This window comes from Heterocephalus glaber, unplaced genomic scaffold (genome assembly GCF_053883595.1).
Source record: "Heterocephalus glaber isolate CG9 unplaced genomic scaffold, H.glaber_assembly_v1.0 deba00000122, whole genome shotgun sequence".
Taxonomy (NCBI): domain Eukaryota; kingdom Metazoa; phylum Chordata; class Mammalia; order Rodentia; family Bathyergidae; genus Heterocephalus; species Heterocephalus glaber.
In genome coordinates this window covers 62,209,287-62,227,448 of record NW_028258138.1, presented here as the reverse complement: position 1 = coordinate 62,227,448, position 18,162 = coordinate 62,209,287, and the positions used below count along the sequence as shown (strand labels likewise).

The window sequence follows — 18,162 nt, the reverse complement described above, 5'->3', positions numbered from 1 at the left end:
ATTTGCTATCTCAACAGAAGATAAAAATAAACACTATGTGGATTAAAAAATAAGGGCAAATACTGATATAACAGGGCCCGGGATTTAGCCCAGTGGTGCTGCACCTGCCTCACAAGCACAAGGTCCTGAGTTTGATCCCCAGTACCAGAACAACAACAACAAAAAGACAATCCTATAAATGTAATAAACATTTGAAAACATACAAAATAAATACATTTCTGAAGGTGACAAATTGGCCCTAAAATTTTTAAAAAATTTTAAAATTAGTAGTTTCATAGTTAATAACTATGAAAGCAGTTCAGCCAAAATTAAAGGTTGCCTATGCAAAATAAAGTATAGATTTCTAAAGGTGGTAAAGAATAGAAATCACTACCTTAAATATATGTTCCCAAAAGGAGAAATATATAATCATGTATTTCTTTCTTTGAAGCTTGTGTTACATGAATTTCAAAGCCAGGAAAGGATAATACCAACAAATGAAATTATTATCTTATTTTACTTACAAATATACAGCAGAAAAATTCCAGAATTGTTTGGCATTAGAAAATTTGTCAATATATTTTCTTATACTATGGAAAATACAAATGACTATCTCAATAAAAAATTTATTTCTTAAGTCTAACAACCTATTTATAATGACACCAAAGGAAACAGGAATAATAAACATTTCCTACCTTCAATAATATGCTTAATGTTCAAATTTCATCAAATGTAATACTTAGTAGAGAATTTTTATACATTGTCTTTAAATTCAGAAACAAGCAAAAGATCTTGGTTATCCTTGTTATTTAACATTAAAAAAGAGATGTAAAGATTGAAAAGGAAAAAGTCAAGCCACTCTCTTATTTGTAAGAGAGAAGAACATCAGCATGGAACTGTCAGAATCAAAAGAAAATTTTGAATCACAGAGTTTACCATGGTTTACAAATACAAAGTAACATTCAAAAATCTGAAATTTCCCTGAACAACCAGCCAGATTTCATTTGAAAACAAAAAAGATAGTATTCATTATAGTGAACAAATAAGTACCAAGGAATTAGCTCAGCAAAAATTACACAAACCTACTGAAGGGCATTTGTTAAAATTCCCAAAAAGATTCTCAGAAAGACTTGAAAGAATGGATAGCATACATGTGGTGGTGCAGGGGAGGCAAATTGCACTAAAAACATATCAATGCTCCCAAAGATCTCCACAGTGAAAATCAGGAAACACTGATAAATGGAAGTGAAGAAGAGTCAAGAAAAAGGAAAAATATACCATGTTCATTGATTGAAATAATTAATATTGTTAAAATGTCCATACTAGCCAAAGTGATCTGCAGATTCAATGCAATTTCTATCAAAATACCAATAACATTCTTCACAGAACTAGAAAAAGCAGTCCTAAAATTTATATGGAACCGTAAATAGCACCAAATAACCAAAACCATCTTAAGCAAAGAAAACATAGTTTTTGACTGCAAAATATACTATAAAGCTGTAGTAATCTAAACAGCATGATGTTTGTGTGAGCCACGTAGACCAATGGAACAGAGTAGAGATGCTAAATCTGCATATATACAACCAATTTTCAATAAAAGTGCTACAGACATATCCTGCAGAAAGAATAGCCTTTCCAAGAAATAGTGCTGAGAAAATTGAATATCCACATCCAATGATACCAGATCCCCATTTCTCATCAGTTACAAGAATCAACTCAAAATGGAATAAAGACTTAAATGTAAGACCTAAAATTATGAAACTACTAGAGAAAAAACAGGAAAAATGCTCAGGCCATTGGAATGGGCAAGGAATTTTTGGAGAAAACACTAAAAGCACAGGAAACAAAAATAAAAATGGATAAATGTGATGATATCGAACTACAACATTTCTAATCAAAAGAAATAATCAACAGAGTGAAGACACAGTTTATAGAATGGGAGAAATATTTGTAAACTACCCATCTGAGAAGGGATTAATATTCAGAATACATTTTGATATATTTTGGTATGTTTGATAGCACAAAACAGATAATCTGGTTTAAAAGTAGACAATAGATCTAACTAGTCATTTCTCAAAAGAAGATATACAAATGGCTAACAGATATATGAAAAAATGCTTAACGTCACTAGCCATCAGGAAAACAGAAAGCAAAACCACAATGAGATATTACCGCACTTCAAGTAAGAATGGCTAGTATCAAAACTACAAAAGATAATAAGGTTCGGCAAGAATGTGGAGAAAAGGAAATGTAATGCATCCACACTGTTGGTAGAAACATAAATTAGTAAAACCAGTATGGAAAACACTATGAAGTTTCCTCAGGAAATTAAAAATAGAATAATTGAACTATTGTATAATCCAGATATACCACAGTGAGTATATTTTCAAATGAAATGACAATGGCATGTTAAAGAGACATCTGCACTTCCACATTCACTGCAGTACTATTTACAATATTCAAGAGATGGAAACAACCTAAGGATCAGCCAACTGATGAATAGGCCAAAAATATGCTGTACCTTTCAAAAATGAAATACTACTTACCCATAAAAAGAATGGAATCCTGTAGTTCACAATAATGTGGTTGGAACTTGAGACATTAGGTCAGATAAGCCCTGGCACAGGAAATGTACTACATGACCTCACCCATATATCAAGTCTAAAAAAATTATCTCATAGAAGTTGTGAGTAGAATAGTGGTTACTAGGGGATGGGGAGGAATAGTGATAAAGAGAGGTTGATCAATGAGTACCAGCTCACAGTTAGATAGTGGTAAGAACACTGGTGTGTTTTGACAGTAGAGTGATTATAGATGAAAATAATCCATTATATACTTCAAAAGACTAGCTAAAAGGGTTTTTGAACATTTTTACCATAAAGAAATGATAAATCTTTGAGTAGATGAATATGAGTAACCTGATTTAAGCATTACATATTATATAGATATATAAAAACATTACATGGTAGCCCATAAAGAGGTGCAACTTTCATGTTTATGTATATATATCCACTAAAATCATTTTAATTTAAAAAATTTTTAAAACATAAACTTAAAACTAATATGAAATTGAGAGGAACAAAAATCTAGAAATAAGCAACTTGTAAATTGCATGCCATTCTGAGTGGCATGAAGAAATCTTATGACATCTTACTCTGTCCTGCGTACAACAATTCATCTTTTGCCCACTGTCTACATTGTAAATGCTACCTGTGCATTAGTCATTTAGCTGTTGTCTGGGTTATCATATTGTCACAGTATCATTTCATTTGAATATACATATACCCACTAGTAGTGTAGCTGAAACATTTCAATACAATTTGAAAACACATAAAAAAATTGCAAAGGATTGAAACATTTTAAATTCCAAATAAATTTAAAAAAAACACCACCTCATTCATTATTTTTAGAGGATGCTATAGAGAACCAATATCTTATTTTAAAACCATAGGGCCAGAGGTAACTCAGTGGTAGAGCCTTTTCCTAGCATGTGTGAGGCCCTGGGTTCCAGCCCCAGCACAGAAGAAAAATAATAACAAAACCAACAAACCAGTCAAATGAAAAAAAAGTTAATATAAAGAAAGAGTCAAGTATTCAGCAAACATTTTAATTTGTATGGTGGTACTTCAGTGTAACCAAGTAATTGATGTGGGGAAAATTCTCTTCATATGAATAATCAGCAATTGAATGAGAATAAAAACAATTTGAGTATCACTCTTTTCCACTTCTAATGAATATATCGAGGCAATGATCATCAGTGACTGTCCACATTCCAGAAAGAGGGGCATCCATCTACTAAGAAATTGTTCTTCCTCAAAAGTTTAAACTAATATCCCAGGTATTTGCTTCTGTGGCTACTGAGTGCTTAAAATGTGGCAAGTCTGAGATAAGACATCCTTAATATAAAATACACACCGAACTGTGAAGTGCAGTGAGAAAAAGTAATTTTTATAGGAAACATTTGAAATAATTTACATATGCCTTATTAAGCATTATTTTCCAAACAATATTAAATATATTTCATCTGTTAAAAATTAATATAACCTTATTTAGGGGCCAACGATTTAGCTCAGCGGCACTGCGCCTGCCTTGCAAGAGCAAGGTCCTGAGTTTGATCCCTGGTACTGCAAAAAAAAAAAAATAATAATATAACCTCATTTGAATCTAGTAGTTCTGGAATTAGATTACATAAAGCTTTATTTCCATTTATTTCTAAAATGATCATTACTGCTACCAAATGCATGATTTCATTTGAAAAGTTACTTTTAAATTTGAAGAATACATAATAACACCAAAAAAACAATCACACCCTACCAATTACCCCTGTGTTAGATGAAAAGCGTTCAATAAGTGCTCCACGTGAGGCTGTTGTGGGGATGGTTCAGGTGCATTCCCTGACCTAGAAATACAATGACGCGGGTGTATCCTTGAGATGAGTTCATCCCAAACACTCCCCATCATGGCAGGACACGGTAAGAGTATGCTGTAAATTAAAAAATGGGAGGTTCACATTCAAATTTTCTTGAGAAATTGACCAAAATTTCCTTTCAAAAGTTCATTTCTACATTAAAATACCCCAATTATAGTACATGCGTGTTATTTCTGTTCTATAATAGTGAGATTAATAATTTATGATTTCTCCTTTGAAGACTATATTCACTATTTTCTCCAAAGAACTGCTATGCTAATCCTTATCTGCTCCATAATTCCAGATTCAATATATATAAATACTTAATATATTCCCTTCAGTGTAAAACAGCCACTTAAAAGTGAAATGTTAAAAATAGAATTCTTAATCCTCCCTCCAGAGCTTGTTCTTCCCATATCCTTTCTCGCATTTGTAAGTTTCCTTTCTACAGCTTACAGCGATCAAGGTAATTCTTCCATGTCGCTCTTTTCCCACATTTGATCCACCAGCATATTGTGTCATCCTAAATTAATTCACAGTCCTTCCATCCTCATTTCTGCCACTCTTTTCCAGAATGCCATCACCTCTCATCTTGATGTATTATTGATTTCCAAGACACCTTGTCCATAGTCTAGCAAGAGTTTTCTAAAGTCTTTGGGTTCCCTTGTTCTATACATTTCCAAGGATTGATATTGCAGACAATGAAAAACCCAAATGGCTTCTAGGCCTGTGGGTCTTCCCTGTCTTGGTACTCACCTCCAATTTCCAAAGCATTGTCTTAGGCACACTGACCTTCTCTATTCTTGGAACACTCCAAGCTCATTCCCATATTGGAATCTGAACTAAATATTTCTTCTTGTCTGGAACACTCTGCCCCAGGAATTTACTCACACTTTTATTTTTATTCAGATATCAGTTGAAATGACACCTACCCACAGAGACCATGGAACCTACACTAGCCCCGCAGTCTCTTTCAATCACACGATTCTGTTCTATTTTCTGGATAGTACTTATTGCCTGATGTTTTCTTATTTCCAATTATCTTTCCATTGTCTATTTCTCTCCATTAGGATGTAAAGTCCTAAAGGCAAGAAACTCAACTGTTTTGATTGTCTCTGTCTACAGGGGCACTTAAGTTGCATTTGTTGAGTAAATGAATAGACATTTTATTACATTAGTCCTATAGAGTAACATCACTTTCACTCCATTACAGCTTAGGCAGGTACACTTATCTCAGACTTTCAGACTCAATCTTTTCTACCACACAGTAAGTGGACTCCTTCTCACTACTTGCCTGAGGAACACATGCTATATCCTAAGAATCTGAAACTCAATTCACAATAAACATAAATAATTTCTAGCAATCTACCTTTTTTTACAATCCTAAATATTATTTGAACAACAATATGCACTTGACTGTGGGAACTAGAAAGTATGTGGAGTTTTCTGTCGTGACTCTTTTCATGATGGTTTTCCCCAGAGTTCTTGGAGGTTTTTTAAATATTTGAAGCTTGCTGTTTTTTACCCTCTTTCTCTATCACAGATAGTAATATAACTTACTTTTTTTTCCCTGAACAATACAGAAAACAACGATGATGATAAGAACAACAAACAAAGAAATGGGTATAATGACTATAATTGTCAGAATAGAAGAACCTGAAAAACACAAACAAAAAACATGTTCTTGTTTTCTTATACATTATGCTACCGTATTGTACCTGTAATTTACAATGCTATTTTGATTTATCAACACTTCATGTATGTCCAAACTTAAAAGACAATGTGCCATATTCCATTTTATGAGAAAATATACCAATATCTGCATATTCAAACTGCTATATGTTCTTCAAAGATTAAAGTGTGTAATATTTAATATAATCCTATCTTTCCCAGGAATAAGAAAAAAGAATATAACCAGTTTAATATTCAGAAAATGGTGAAGCAAAGTATAATGTAGTCACTTGATGACTATGTTACTACAATGAAATTCACAAAAATTCTAGAATAACATCAGAAAATAAATTTATAATAAATATTTAAGATTATTACCATAAGCACTTTATAAAGATTATTTACATTACCTGAGTGAGTGCAGTTATTAAGTAGAGATGGGGAAATGGAGTCTCTATGATGTTAAGAAAATCACGTAAAGATACCAAGTAATTAGGAAATGTTTCTCAAACTGGGAAACAAGTTCAATTTTAATTCCAGAGTCTGCACTCTTATGAAAAAAAGTGCAAAAGTTTCAACAGAAACACTTTCAAAAATAGCTACTTTGACCAGTTTTCCAAAATTGTATTATAGACACCTCTTTTATCAGTCAGTATAGACCTCTGAATATAATTTATTTTATGCATTATGACTTAAATATAATATCAGGTCATCATTATGATTGTCAATGATTACTGCTAGGTATAATAGAAAAAAATATGTATATTTCATGTTGGTCCTTAAAAAATTTACATTTACATTAAATGCATAAACTATTGTGCTTTACATTATTAGTTCTTGTCATAGGAAACTTTTTGTTTCTGTTTGTCCTTCTCCTAATTTCCCTACATATAAATACTTAATTTCATGCTCATAATAATTTTCCCCCTTTTAAATTTGCTACTTTGAATTTTTCATTATCATTGAAGGAAAAGAGAAATCTTCTTCATTCAAACACTTAGAAAAGTGTATCTGTTTTAATTCAAGAACTTTGTGCCGCTTACTTTTGACTGCTCAGACATTATTTTGTCTCAGTTTCCAGTTTATACTGATTTTCTTTTTCAATCTTATGTTTAGAATGACATACCCATTCTAAATAGGCAGAGGAGACTGAATTAAAGAATTTAATGCAAAAATGTCACATCCTTGAAGTCAACAACAGCAAAACATGGATAAAAGAAAAAGTCTAAATGAGACTCAGAAAAATGAGGAATTAATTTCTCTAATATTTGTTATAAAACTAAAGAAAGAATAATTTCATCCTGAATTGATATTTGCATTTTACCAAATGAAATTTACCATAATAATCTAGCCAAGAGATGATGAGAGATCCATATGCTATTTAATTAGCATATTCTAATTTCATGAGCTGGGGAAATTTACCAGGAAAAGAGCTGACTAACTTCAGTTTCAAGACAGAGAGAACAAGTGCTGGCAAGGATGTGGGGAAAAGGAACTCTTTCCCATTGTTGTTGGGAATGTAATCTAGTACACCATTGTGGAAATCAGTGTGGAGATTCCTCAAAAAAGTATAAATAGAAATTCCATTTGGCCCAGCTTTCCCCTTCTAGCTATCTTCCCAAAAGAGTTAAAATTATCATAATACAGGGATACTTGCATACCCATGATTATAGCAGCACAATTTATAATAGCTAGATCTTGAAAACAGCCTATATGTCCATCAACAGATGAATAGATAAGGAAAATGTGGTATTTATGCATAATGGAGTACTACTCCACCGTAAAGAAAAATAATCTGGAGGGCCTGGGAGGTAAATGGACACAACTTGAGAATATAATGCTTAGTGAAATAAGTCAGACACAAGCTCAAATATAAAATGGTTTCTCTTATATGAGAAACTCTCTCTATATGCAAATAAAGATCAAAATAGAAAATAGATAAATAGGAAGTAAGGATATGTTCAAATAATTCCCAAATTACCTATTCCATTGTTTCAAAACTATTTTAGTATATATGCTAATTTGTTACATTTATACTACTGGTTTCTCTTTGCTCACTGAAAAGAAACTTTTGTGCTATTATTTGTTGTTCCTTCTTTGTAAGAGAAAATCTTTTGTCTGTGTCTTGTATTTTGAGTAACTACTTTGAAGGTAATGAAATACGGGGTATTAACTATTGATTTTCTCTTATTATTTTGTTATGAAATTTTGCATTATTTTTCAAAAAATAAAAACTGCAAAAGTCAGACATCACAAATATTTATATTTAATCTTTCTTGACTCCATTGAAATTATAGTAATAAAAATATAAGATTCTAATGTAAAACAACAATACTGAAGAGTTACTATTAACAACAAGAAATTATGAAGAAAAAACTTTAAAAAGATGTAAAGGGGACAAAGGAAAGAGCTGTGAAGGTGATGGACTAAAGAACCTGTAGCCTCATGGATTCACAAGGTGGACTCCACCTGCAGAGTCCTGCAGAACCTGAGGAATCTGAGGACAAGTGAGGAGAATAAGTAACAGAATTAAGGTTGTAATGAAAAACAAAACAAAACAAAAAGGAAAGTAAACTAGTAGTTTATTGGAGAATGAGAAAATCACTAATTTCTGTTTATTGAAAGTTGTGACTGACAATAGGTATGCAGCTTCTCATTGTAGTGATATAAATGTTCTGTAATTAGATAGTGGTGAGTATTGGATAAGACTATCAGAACATTAACAACCACTGAGTTGTATGCTCAGTGAACTTTATGTTATGTGTTTTTTTCTCAATAAAAAATCCGCCCCAAAAAGAATATGTACCTGGGGGGATAATATAAATGTTCTATATAAATATATTAAAGTCATTGAATTGTCTACTTTAAGTTGGTTAATTGTATGCAGCTTGTATATGAACTACATGTCAATACTGTTGTTATTCCCCCAAAACCAAGAGCCTTAATTATATCCACAATTTTTCATGTACAAAGTCCAGTATGCAGTAAAAAACTGATGTATAAAAAGTAAAAATAATTTAAATCCATGAGAGACAATTATCTTCATCCAATATAATTTTAGAGTTCTAGAAAAAGATATGAGAATTGGACAGCAATAAAATTTGAAGATAAAAGAATCAAAATTTATCCAAAAGTGATGAAATGTAGTAATCTAGAATCAAGAAGTCTAGGAAACTCTAAGCTAAATAAAAAAAAGGACACAAATTAAGGAACATAGTAATACAACTAGTAAAAAAACAAATTCAAGAAGAAAAACTTGTGAGTAACCAGGGTTGAGGGTAGGAGAAATATGTTTATTTCAAAAAAGCAGCAACAAAACTAAGAAATGTCTTTTAAAAAGAAGTAATGGGAGTAGAAAGCCAGTAGAATTGCTTTGTAACACTGATATAGAAAAAACCCTATCAAATTGGAATTATGAATTTTTTGAAAATGTTTTTCAAAAATAAAAGCATTTTTTGACAAAAAATTGAGAGAATTTGATGTCTGTAATCTTGCACTAGAAACAGAAGAGAATTCTTTAGGCAGAAGAAAAATTATTCCAGAGAAATGTATGAACATGGGAAAAGAAGTAAAGAGTAACAGAAAGGGCAAATCTAAATGGATATTAATAACAATAATTATAGTAAATCATTATATTTAATTATTTATAAAGAATTAAACTGCACAAGCAATAGCACAAAGAGAGTTAATATAAGCTTATTGTATTGTCTTGAAATGATAAAAAATCCTAAATTATTGGACTTTAATAAGTCAGGATATATCTAATAATCTCCAAGTCAATGACTTGGAGAAGAATAAAGGAATGTATAGTTAGCAAACTAATAGATGGGGAAAATGAAAGAAAATAAATAGCTTAACAAAGTCAGAAAAAGGGAAAAAAACAAGTAAGACAATAGAAAATGACCAATAATAACATAGATTAAAACCCCCAAATTATCAATATTTATAATAAATACCAGGCTAAATGTTACAGTTATAAAATATCATTAGGTAACTATGAAAACAATTATTTGTGTACTTTTAGAATTATGCTATAGGAAATCCTATCCTGTTTAATTGTGGTTATAAAATAGAAGATCAGGCCATCCCAAGCTCCTAGGTCAGAGAAGCTGAGCCGGTCCCAGCACCCGGAAGGAAGCTCCCCCACTTCCATTCCAAGCTCCTAGGGCAGAGAAGTTGAGCCACGTGGGTGCCAGAAGCACCCCTCCCCCGTGGAAATGAGAAGACACATAAACAAGCCTCAAAAACAGACTTCTGGATGGCCTACAGCAACCGCAAAGGGAAATGAGATGGAACAATCTGATACTCAACCACCTGGACTCTCTAAACTGGCAACAAAAGAGGATCCGGGAAAAATGAAATCAGAAATAATTACTCAGATAACAGGAAAGATTTTGCTCATGGTGAAAGACATGATTAATAAATCTAGAGAGGACACATTAAAAAATAGAGGATCTGAGGAACATGATGGAATCCCAACATAGGAAACAAATGCAATCCATAAAACACATGCAAACAGATCTCCAGGAGATTAAAAACTCCATCGAAAGTCTGCACAGCAGAATGAACCAATGTGAGGATAGAATTTCACATATAGAAGATAAGATTGCAATTAGTAACCAGGAAAAGAAAAATTGCTTTAAAATTGTAAAGGAACATGAGAAATCAATCCAGCAGCTATTGATGATGCAAAGAAGAATAACATAAGACTGATTGGAGTCAATGAAGAAACAGGAGAGAGTGCAGATGACATAAAAAAAAAAACTGTTCACAGAAGGGATGGCAGAAAACTTCCCAAGCAGGGGGAAAGAACTTGACATACAGATAAGGGAGGCATATAGGACTCCAAATAGCCTTGATCAAAAAAATCTACACATAGGCATATAATAGTTAGGATTCCAGAAATCCAACAAAAGAACAAAATTCTACAAGCAGTGAGAGAGAGAAAAGAAGCAAATCACATACAAAGGAAAGCCCATCAGAATCACAGCAGACTTCTCAATGCAAACCCTCAAGGTAAGAAGAGCTTAGAGTGATGTATTTCAAGCCCTAAAGGAAAACAGCCTCCAACCCAGACTGATGGACCCTGCAAAACTATCTTTCAAAATTGATGGAGAAATAAGATACTTTCATGATAAAGAGCACCTCAGGAACTTCATGACTATCAAACTGGCGCTCCTAAAAATTTTAGACAATACCCCAGGAAAAGACAATGAGGATCACAACCCCAGGAAGCCCAGCAGAATGAATCCATTGGACGTGACAAATTAAAGGCAAAGTGGGAGAATCCAACAAAAAGAAAAAGTCATGACAAGCCTTTTAAAACTTTTAACTTCATCTCCCGAATGAGTGTATAATTCAATCTTGTTAATGTACTGATTAGTATGTTTCTGATTCTAGAACTGCACACCTTTTCTTGTGCTATACTGGCTATTTATCATCTTCTTATGTCTACTTTTTAATTTGGTTGTCTATTAATGAGCTCTAAGAATTCTTTATATATTCTGGTCATAGGTTATATGCATTGTAAATATGGTCTGTTTAAGGACTACTTTTCATTTTAATGATGTCATTTAAAGTTCTAAATTTTGATGGAATCTCATTTATCAATTTTTCTCTTATACATCATGTCTTTTGAATACTAGGTAGTTCTTGCTTACCCTGAATTCATAAACCTTTTCCCTTATAATTTCTTCTTAAAGTTTTATACCTTTAGGCTTTCATATTTAGGCTCACAGATCCCTTGAAGTTATTTTCATGTATGGAAATAAAGGGTTGAGGTTAATTTTTTATATACGGATACCAGGTGTTCTGATGCTGTTTGCTGAAAACTCTATCTCTTCCTTGGCTCTTTAATTGAGTTTATAGTCTATAAAATGCTAATGTTAAATAATCTTTCAAAACTCAGTGGACCATATATGTGTGGTTCTATTTCCAGATTCTCTGTTTTATTCAAATGATCTATATGTCTTTCCTTACACCAACACTGCCTTGATTACTGTAGCTTTAGACGAAGCCTTAAAATAAGGTACTAAATGTCTTCCAACACTGTTGTTTTTTTTTAACTTTTCTAGGTCCTTTGTATTCCTACATAACTTTTAAATTTCAATATCCAATTCTTCATTTATAGCAAGTATACACAGACCTGAATTTATATATATACACTTTGTATTTTCTAATCCTGCTAAATTCAAATACAAGTTCCAGGGCTCCCAGAGATTTCTTAGTATTTTTCTCTGTAGATGATCATTTCATCTACATATAAAAATTTTGCTTCTACCTTGCCAATCCTATCCTAATTGTGTCATTTTATTGCCAGACTATTTTGGTGGGGCCTAGGTTTCAAAGTTTAATGGACAGATAAAGAGTAAGCATATCTTCCCTTGTTCTTCACCTTAAGAAGAAAGCATTGTATCTTCTCCATTCATATAAGGCGTTCTCGCTGGAAGTATGGAGTACATGTCTTTAATCTGTTGAGAAGGTTCTGTTCTAGTTTCCTGATAGCTTTTACCATGAACAGCTGCAGTGTTTAGTCCAATACTTTTTCTCCAACTAGTGACAGGATCATATGGCTTTTTCCTTTCCTCTCTTAAAATGGTGACTTTTGGGGGTGGATCTTCCAATGCTGAACCAACACTGCCATCCCTATAACAAAACCACTTTCTACATCCTGCCAAATCTGACTTCTAATAGTGTGTTTTGTTAAACAAATTTCTATCTATGTTCATACTTTTTTCTTCTATTATCTTTATCCAGTTTTAGGATTAGCACAATGTTGAGTTCCTAAAATGATGGGAGAAGTGTTCCTTCTTTTTTCTGCTTTAATTGTTTGATATAATTTATCAGTTAAAATGTATATGAGCCTGCTGTTGTTATATAGGTAGGTTTTCAAGCTAGGAATATACTTTCTTTAATAGGTGCTATTCAAATTTTATATTTCCTCCAGAGTTAGTTTCATTAATTTGTCTTCCAAGGTACTTCTTAGAAGTTGTTAAATTTATTTCAAAACAGATTTTTGAAATATGCTTTCTATATCCTTTTAAATTCTGTAAAATCTGTGGTAATGTCTCCTAGATCTTGATATTGTAATTTAAAAAATGTATAATTGATATTGTGTAACAGGAAGAAAAGGTCTAAAGGAACAGGGGAAGTGGGAGGGGCAGGGAAAAGGAAAAAAGGGAAAAGAAAAAATATGAGAAAAGGAAAAAAATGGAAACAAAGTCTTTGCAAATAGGGAAGTGTGGAGGGAGTGAAGGGAAGGCCAGGGAAGGGGAACAAACTAAGAACCAAGAGACTCATGTAATGGTACAAGATCCCAATGATGAATGGAACTGTATTTTATACCTAAAATGTACCAATAAACTTAATGGGGAATGAAAAATAGAAGATCAGTACAGTTGACAGAACTTGGAAGGAAGAACAAGAAATGGATGACCATGGAGACTTAGTTTGGTGTATGAAAAAAGAGACAGGTTTATCCATGAAGTTGCAGATATGAGCAGCAAAAATCCTATGTTGGGAGGAAAAAATAGAGGGAAAGTTGAAAGAATAAATAAGCACAATTTTCAGTGATTGTGACAGAAATTCAATCTACCGAATGTCAAGATCATTTAAAAATTTTGTCATATACGAGAACAGCTGGTCCATTAAACAAGTTTAAGTAGAGATTCTCTCCAGTATTTGATTCTTTTGATCACAAATGTATAATACACTGATTTACATTTTCAAAAATAAATGATTTATTCAAACACTTGTGGTAGTGAATTTTAAAGAAAGATAAATACTTCTCCTTTATGAGCTATCACTTCTACTTACATTCATGCTTTATTGAGAGAGGAACAATCTTCTCTTCATTCTTTCAAGGGTGATCCATGTTCACAATCAGGTGTTGGAGTCCCAAGGACCTCACAATCTCCAAAGAGATGATGCACATTTTAGTGACAGTAACTGTACCATTTGGGTTCTGAGTAAGATATTCCTCAGGAGGATTAATTAGGACTTGTGAGGGAAAAAGAGATTCGAGGAGCACGTTTCCCCACAGTTGAATAAGTAAGGTTAAGAAAACCTTCAGAGTCATGATCGAAATGGAGTTCAGTTAATTCAGATACAGCTGAGGCAAAAATAAAAAAGACAAACAAAATTAAATATAAAAGTATATTATACTGGATTCCTATGCTGTTAAAGACGAGAATTTCCCAAATTGTTGTATGAAGTCAAAAGGTTTAAAACATACCCTTCTCAGATACTTCTTGTGTTTTATAAATCCTGACAATACTATTCTACTTACTCAATGACAGGCCCTCCAATGTGAAAGGGACAATTGATATCTCAAATTTCATTCACCCTTAAAATTACACTATTGAAACCCTTACTACTTTAAATGTATAGCAATATGGTAAAGGAACTTTATGACATTTTCACTAGCTCTGCAACATTTTTTTTTTGAAGAAGAAGAATGGGAAATCCTTATTCTCCTAGAATCTTCATCTTTCCTCTTTCTGCTTTTCTACTGTTTCTTTTTCTTTCTCCAGTTTTCTCAATTCTCCACTGAGGAAATGCTATCTCTTCTGGAATTTTTCCCACTCAAGGAAAGTCAATGCAATGCAGAGTAAAATTAAATGAGAGGGAAGAAAATCCTGCACTGTGTAAAACTGGGCAAGTCACATGATCATCATTAGTTTCTTTTCCTTCTGGATAATGAAAGACTTGGCCTCAATCTTTTCTACTATTCTCTCATCCTTTAAAATTCTTTCTCTGGACACCAACCTTAAAATATCACAACCTCATGATTTCTGTCCCAGTAATTTGATAGTACAGAAAACATTCATATACTTATAATGTTAAGGCAGACTTGTCCTCCATGGCTGCCACGTGGAAACACATTAAATAGACATTTGTAGCAAGCTTCATCTTTAAGTGTTACTTCTTGAATAGTTATGAATGATGAATTGGGTTCAATGATTTTACATTGCAGCCTGTCTATATGTGGTGGAAGAATCTTTTCAACATATTTACTGCTGTAAGTGCCAATATTTTGTGGCAAAGAGTTTTGGATCTTCTGCCAGGTAATTTGCACAATATCTGCTGGAATTGTCAGATTGCAGAAAATAGTCACATTTCCTCCCAATACAGCTGTCTCATTCTTTTTATACTTTATCCCATTTGAAGGACCTGAAAATAAAATTCAGTATTAAGATAAATAAATTTTTATTCTAATCTGGTTTACTCAAATTGTAACATTTGTCTCTTTTCCTTATAATTTTCATTTTATTTGCCTCTCTTACCTACTAGAAATGAACGCCCTACCTTCTTTGTCAAAATTTAGTTTCTAAAAATGTTTCCTGCATATATTACCATATCAAGAAATATTTTGAAGGTATAAAAATTGAAACACAAACATGAAATCAGTATTGTGTGCTAGCTTTTTGTCACTGTGAAAAAATTCCTCAGAACATCAACTTGGAAGAAAGATTTATCTTGGCTTATGGTTTCAGAGGTTTCAGTCCATGGTCACTTGTCTCTGCCATTTCTAGGCTATGGGAAGGCATGGCATCATGGTGGAAAAGGTGTGGTGGAATAAAGGTAGCCTCATGGCAGCAGGAAGTAGAGACCCCATGCTGGTGGGCCTCCTCTTTCTTCACCTTTTCTTTCACCTGGGACCCTAGCCTATTGGATTGGACCACCCACGTATAAGACAGGTCATCTCTTTCAATTTGCTGCTGCACATGACAGTTGTCTCTAGAAACATCCTCACAGGAACATCCAGAATTCCCTAGAAATTTCTCAATTTAGTCAAATTGACAATTAAGATTAACTACCGCAAGGCAAATTTGAGACCTAATCACATTTCTTTAAAGCATACTTAATCTCCAAATAAACACAACAACAAGGTAATAATTTTGCCTAATGTGATATAACTAAAATTACTAATTTCTTTCCCAATGTCTCAGCAGTTCCAGCACTGCTCAGTAATCAAGTCTAAAGTCTCTTCTGAGCCACAAGGCAAATTCTTAGCTGGGGACCCCCTACTAGAAAAAACAAAAAAATTTAGATCCTTCCAACATACAACGGTCAAACAAGGTACAATTCCCACTCCTAAATGGAGGAATAGGAACATAGGAAGGATCAGAAAAAAGTATGACTAAAACCCAGAAGAGAAAACATTAAATCCTGTAGCTCCATGTATGTTATCTGGGGCACTTGTTGACATAATGTGAGCTCCAAAGAGCTTGTGCAGACCCACCATTATGGCTTTGTTGTTTGCAGCCCACATGACTGCACTTTTATACAATTAAACCTGAGATGGATGGGTGAAGTTTAAGCAACTCCTTTGATACCTTCAAGGAATTTCTTCCTATTGTCCCTGTGTGAAGCACTTGCTTTCTTTTTAATGATACTCATCTCTTCAGCTACCATATCTTTCTTAGTCTCAATTTTACAGGGGCTTCTTTTCTGGTCAAAGTACAAAGTTTTCAAATCTTTCTACTCTGGTTATTAGACCAAATTCTCACTTTGAATCTGGCTAAAGCAGCCAGTGATACCTATGTCACAATCTGAGTGCTGTGTAGCCTTAAAATTTCCTCTGCCAGATGAATTAATCCATCATTTAAAAAAACTGCTTCCCATAAAGTCTCAGATATGGAGAAAATATAAACAAGTTCATAGCCAGAATGAACACAAATGATTTCTATACCTAGTCCCAAGTATAGTCTTCATTCCCACTGGAAATCTCTTTAACATAGTCTTTTTTGTCTATGTTGTACATATGTCAGCATTCTGGTTTTCTAAGCTCAGACCAGAACTTTCCATTCAGTAATCTATACCAGATTGTAGGACTCCTCTAGCACACATCTCCAAATCCTTCTAAACTACTCCTGCAAACCAGTTCTAAAACTTTCTAAGCTATTTCATAAAATATAGTCACACCAATGACCCCACTTCTCAATATCCATTTTCTGTGTCAATCGGCTTTTTACTGCTGTGACAAAATACCTGAGAATAACAATTTAAAGGAAGAAAAATTTATTTTGGCTCACAGTTTCAGAACTTTTAGCCCACAGACAGCTACCTCCATTGCTTTTAGGCCTGATATTAGAGAGAAAGTACTGGCAGGCTACTTCCCCCACAACTCTATAATATCCTTTCCAAATAGTGATTTTGAAAGCTTTGTCTTTTCTCAGGGCTCTCTGACTCTGTGCTTCTTGGCTACCATAAAATGAGCACCTTTTCTCTGCCACACCCTTCTACCATAATTCTTCAGCCTCACCACAGGTCTAAAAGCACTGAAGTCAGATCATCACTGACTGAAACCTCTGAAATGGTGAGCCAAAATAAATCTTTTCTCCTTTAAGTTTTTTTTTTTTCTTCAGGTATTTTGTCATACTGATGGAAAGTTGAGTAACACATATTGTCAGTTTAAAAAATTCTTTTTAGTAGGTCACAACTTAAGAATGTCATGAACTTATCTAAACTAGGGATATATTGATTATGGGCACTGAATTCAAAGATTAAGAGCACATGCATCTTCAAAATCACTGATGGTCTCAATATTCTATTACAGAGTTAAGACTGGAAGAAAGCCATGATTTTGTGTTGGTTGAGAAAAAACAATGTTAATAACTTTCATTGACACTACATGGTAGTAGAAAAAGCCATATGATTAGGTATTCTCTACTAGGCATACCTAATAGAAAGTTAAAATGAAATGTTTTATTTTTCTTCTTTCCCCCAAAGAGGCTTTGGGACATTTGTATATCAGATGACAAATGTGTATCCACATGTGCACATATGTTTGTATGCACACATGTATGTCTTTGTTTTCAAAGTGTCAAAATACACAGACATACAGAAAAATTAAAACTATATTCTTGAAATTGTCATTTCTAGATAGGTTAGAGCCATTTAAAAGAGCAACATTTCTACTGAAAACTAGTAGGAAAATGGAATTCACTCCATAATAATTTATTTAAGGGCATCAGTCACCTGCAGAACCAAAAAAAATTATAGGAAATAAAATTTCAAAGAGCAAAGAGTTTTCCAGAGATGAGCTACAGATTAGCATTAATAATATGGGATTGTCATGCTTTGTGAGTTAGAAGGTGGGA

General features: G+C 33.2%; 1 pseudogene across 1 annotated transcript in view; it reads right to left on the bottom strand.

Moving 5' to 3' along the window:
- Positions 1-603: 603 nt before the first annotated feature.
- Positions 604-18,162, bottom strand: part of LOC101699379 (OX-2 membrane glycoprotein-like) — a 32,460-nt pseudogene continuing 14,901 nt past the window's right edge. The window contains exons 2-5 of the transcript XR_015452747.1: positions 14,891-15,229; positions 13,874-14,168; positions 5,948-6,043; positions 604-4,462 (exon numbers count right to left, since the gene is read on the bottom strand). The product of XR_015452747.1 is annotated as an OX-2 membrane glycoprotein-like (transcript). The remainder of the gene's footprint in view (positions 4,463-5,947; positions 6,044-13,873; positions 14,169-14,890; positions 15,230-18,162) is intronic.